The sequence below is a fragment of the Bidens hawaiensis genome, unplaced genomic scaffold (genome assembly GCF_021521415.1).
Source record: "Bidens hawaiensis isolate Kalapana, Puna unplaced genomic scaffold, B.hawaiensis_p1.1 tig00017891_1, whole genome shotgun sequence".
In the NCBI taxonomy this organism is placed as follows: Eukaryota; Viridiplantae; Streptophyta; class Magnoliopsida; order Asterales; family Asteraceae; genus Bidens; species Bidens hawaiensis.
The window spans coordinates 91520-96114 of NW_027492702.1; the positions used below are offsets into that span (position 1 = coordinate 91520).

General features: G+C 35.4%; 1 pseudogene across 1 annotated transcript; it reads left to right on the forward strand.

The window, feature by feature from the left end:
• Nucleotides 1-2743: 2743 nt before the first annotated feature.
• On the forward strand, nt 2744-4353 carry LOC143554954 (purple acid phosphatase 8-like; annotated as a pseudogene). The gene is made up of 6 exons (XR_013139114.1): nt 2744-2801; nt 2898-3005; nt 3140-3267; nt 3469-3597; nt 3971-4038; nt 4109-4353. The product of XR_013139114.1 is annotated as a purple acid phosphatase 8-like (transcript).
• The last annotated feature ends 242 nt before the right edge of the window (nt 4354-4595 follow it).

Consider the following 4595-nt stretch of genomic DNA (forward strand, 5'->3'; position numbering starts at 1 on the left):
ATCATGGAGGGTTTGAGGGTCACGACTTAGTATAGAATCTTGGATTTGCATAGGCAAACCCGAGATGTACTTGTCGATTGAACGTTCAAGGGGAGTGACCATGTGAGGGATGAAAAGGCTCAGTTCATGGAAACGATCGTTGTAGATGGCGTCATTTCTACTTTCTTGTTTCAAATTCCAAAACTCCTCTTCCAACTTTCAAAGCTCATCTTTAGGGTAAAACTTCTTGAGCATGAGTTTCTTGAGGTCATCCCATGGCAAGGCCATGTCAAACTCAGCACCAAATGTGCGCTTCTCAACGTTCCACCAATTGAGGGCATTCTTTTTTAGCATGCTCGAGGTGTAAGTGGTTTCCTTGTCCTCAGGACATTCACAATGGAGGAATATGCTCTCCATTTATTCGAACCATTGGAGGATAATGGTAGCACCATCGATACCGAACTATTCGGGCGGGTTGGCACTCTTGAATTGTTTGAGGGGGTAAGCAATTGGGTTCGGAGTTATGGATGATGAAGAAGCATTCACAGTTTGCAGTTGAGAGATGATCGTTGGAAGGGCTTCCACGATGCCTTTAGCAATGCGGGACGACATGCTGCGGCCAGAGTTGCCGGTGTGACGGTTATGGTAGATAAGGCGGGAAGAAGACATGCTACAATGACGACACTTAAAAAATTTATTATGTTTTTGGAAAAAGAAAAATTGTATTAACTATGTGAAATTTCGAGTTTTGGAAAAATTCATGAGAATACAAAATAAAATTTTAATAATCTTAACTTAGAGAATTGATGAAATTGATAATTTGAAAAAAAATATTCTTTCTTAACAAAATAAAAAGAAAATTTAAACAAAAATCTCATCGTTGATTTAAGAGTGTGATCGTCACATGACCACGTTTGATACAATGTGGGTAGCAGATTCGGTTTCGTTTGGTGTGATATGCTTTGGCCTAATAAGTTCCACACCCTTACCGAACACTCCAGGAAGGCAATTAGGTCTCACGGTTGGTTGAGATTTATACGCATTGCACTTCCTTAGACTCGCAAGCCTTGGTGTCAAGGGTTCGGTAAACAAGTGTGTTCCTCTTATAGTTACTACATACCGTCCCATGAATCATCCTCAAGGAGAGGGGAGCGAAAAGTTGGGATTTCTTATGGAATTTCCCGATTAAAAAATCGTCCTAGAGTTTTGAAAACAATTTTGAGAGTGAGGCATAGCCTCGGATTAAGTGTGTGCTTTTGTGTACAAGAATAATATTAAATCATTAAATAGTATTTAATCTACTTCAATCAATAGTATAATTCAGGGTGCAAACACGTAAAGAAATATCACGTATAGGGACCCTAAGCATGCTACTAGCCCGTTATATCTAACCACCTATCTTATAGCTTTCGACTCTGATACCACCTGTAACATCTTGCCCCTCGCACCACCAATATTGTCCGCTCTGCCCACGAAGAGCTCACGGATTTGTTTTTGATTGCCTAGATGGAGACTTCGCAGGAGGTCACCCATCCTAGTACTACTTCCACCTAAGCACGCTTAACCGTGGAGTTTTCATGTGCTCCACATCCAACTAAGCCCAAAATGCGTTGGTGGTGTCAGAGCCACTCTTGTGCCGTTCGGGATGATGGGACACGCCTCATCGAGGACGATGAGTCCAGAGGGGGCTTGTTTGTAACACCCTTGGCAAACATAACATCGTCCCACTCTTAGGCAAATCCCACATCGGCCGTGGACAAGAGAGATTCTTGGTTCATAAGTAAATTTCTTGCCTATTCAATCCCCAACGCGTTTTGAACTTAGTTGGCTATGGAGCACATGAAAACTAAACGTTTAAGCGTTCTTAGGTGGAGGGTGACCTCTTGGGAAGTCTCCATCTAGGCAACCAAAAATAAATCCGTAAGCTCTTCGTGGGCAGAGCGGACAAGATTGGTGGTGCGAGGGACCAAATGCTACATATATATAGCATGAGGATCATGTGAGAACTATTTTGAAATTGAGAACTTTGAGAACCATTTTAGACCACAAAAACCCGAAAATTTTTAAAAATCATAAAAAAATGCAAAAATGAAAAAAGTAAAAAAATTAAAATTCTTATTTATCATCTCGGCTTCATAAAAAAAACCGTCTCGATTTAGCTAAATTATACACCTATGTATAATATGTACATATATGTACATACATGTTTTTTTATACACATGTACAATTTAAGGTAAATGATAATGTACATATGTGTATATTACGTAACTAGAGATTAAATGAAATTCTACACATGTGTATAATACGAAGTTTTTTTTATGAAACCAGAATGAAATATAAAATTTTTGGTTTTTATACTTTTTTAAAATATATGTTTTTTTTTATAATTTTTTAAATATTTTTTTAAAGGTTTTTTTTGGCTCAAATTGTTTATCAAAGTTCTCAATTTTCAACGGGTTCTCTTAGGATCGTTACCCTATATATATATATATATATATATATACGCGTGTAATATATTTGATGATGACACGTTGATTAACATATTTAAATCGTTTATCGTTTAGATCATCTTTTCATATTTTTTTTTGTGTACACATGTCTACCTAAGTTATCCAAATAAAAACCATCAAATTATTTTGTTCATATGTTTTTGTTTATAATTTTTGTTATACATAAATTATTGTGTTCCACATAAATTCCTTTTCTTATATATAGAGACCGGGCTTCATTCCAAAATACACAGACTAAACAATACTCGTAAATTTTCGAATCCTTTACAAATGCCTATACTGCCCCTAGCTTACAGAAACAATGGTATTCCGGTAATTAATCGTAACTTGAAATAAATTATCTTTTTAGTTTACTACTTTTAATTTATTTTCCATTATAAGATTATATACATATATATTTTTGTGCAGTATTGGGGAACCATGACTATAGGGGTAATGCCGTAGCACAATTGAGTCAAGAACTCCGACAAAGGGATAACAGATGGCTTTTCATGCGATCATTTATCGTGAACGCTGGTAGGAACTATATTTTATATATTATATATTAGAAAGATATACAAGTAAATAAAACTTCAATTATATTTATGTTTGAGACATTTGTATAAAGTTTTTTACGCTAATACAAAATTTGGTATATCTTATGTACCCAGGAAATTATGTGGATGTTTTCTTTGTTGATACGACACCGTTCCGTGGAAAATACTTTAGGGAGACTGATCAAGAATATGATTGGAGAGGTGTGCTTCCTGTAGAAGATTATCTTTCACAACTTTTAGAGGTATGCATTTTGACACACTAGAACGAGGATATTATATAAAAATATTATATTTACTTATTATATCTTAAAATGCATATTGAACAAGTTTTAGTCAATTAAAATTTCTTGAAAATACATAAAATATGTTGTGGAGCCCTATATATCAGTTTTGTTATATCCACTAATATTTTATTCATTTTAATTTTAAATGAAAATGTGCAGGATGTGGACGCGGCATTAAAAGAATCAAGTGCCAAATGGAAAATAGTAGTAGGACATCATACAATATAAAGTTCCGGTGTCCATGGCAATACCCAATAACTTGTGGACAAACTTTTACCCATTCTTTTGGTAACATTTGTGATCACTAGTTTTTTACTTTTTAGACAAAAGTACTACATACATTTCATGTCACCAAAATTAATAACAGAGGTGCAACGAGTTACAGACGATTTTTCTGTTGAAAAAAATGTGCTTGAAAAATCCCATAGCTATAAGACCATGCGTAGTGGTAGTAGGGGGGGGGGGGGGGTGGGGGTTCAAATCCAATTTCGGTCACTTCTCCCTCTCAATCTCTTCCACTACGGGTGGTCTAAGTTTGGTAATCTATTTAAGCTATGACCTTTGGTTCGTCAAACTGGTAATTAAACATGTTCCACTTAATTTTGTTTGCTTGAAGTTGCCCCTTGATAAAAATTCACATTTGTGAAATGACCACATGTAGGAAAATTACGCGAATCTATACATAAATAGACATGACCATTGCTTGGAGCACATTAGTAGCTCAAACAGGTAAACCTTGTCTTTTCGGATCATTTTATATTCTTTGGATAATAGTTTGAGCAAAATCGTGTGCACGCAGTCAGCTTCAATTTCTAACAAGTGGAGGCAGCTCAAAGGCATGGCGTGGTGATATTAATCCATGGAACATTGATGAAATGAAGTTCTATTATGACAGGCAGGGTTTCTGGCTAGAGATATTAATGAAATTATATTGTTGTTTCTTTTTATGATGTTTTCGGAAACTTGCTACATAAGGGGATTGCCTCTCAAAACGCCCATAGCACCGCCTTGTATAGCTTATTCTTGGACTATAGAATTTGTTAACCATGAACAAGTGTTCAAACCTTGTCTATTGTCGGTACCATGTGCACATGAGGTTTATGTTATGAGCTAAAGTGAACAACGTCGTATAGTAACTTGATATGGATATGAAATGTACGTGTTTATGTTGTATATTGTGAAACGATGTCATTTCCTTAATTTTTTGTATTGAAGTTTCACTTTTTATTAGTATATTTACTTTATTATTGCATTTACTTCATATTTTTTTACGGATAAAAAAAATA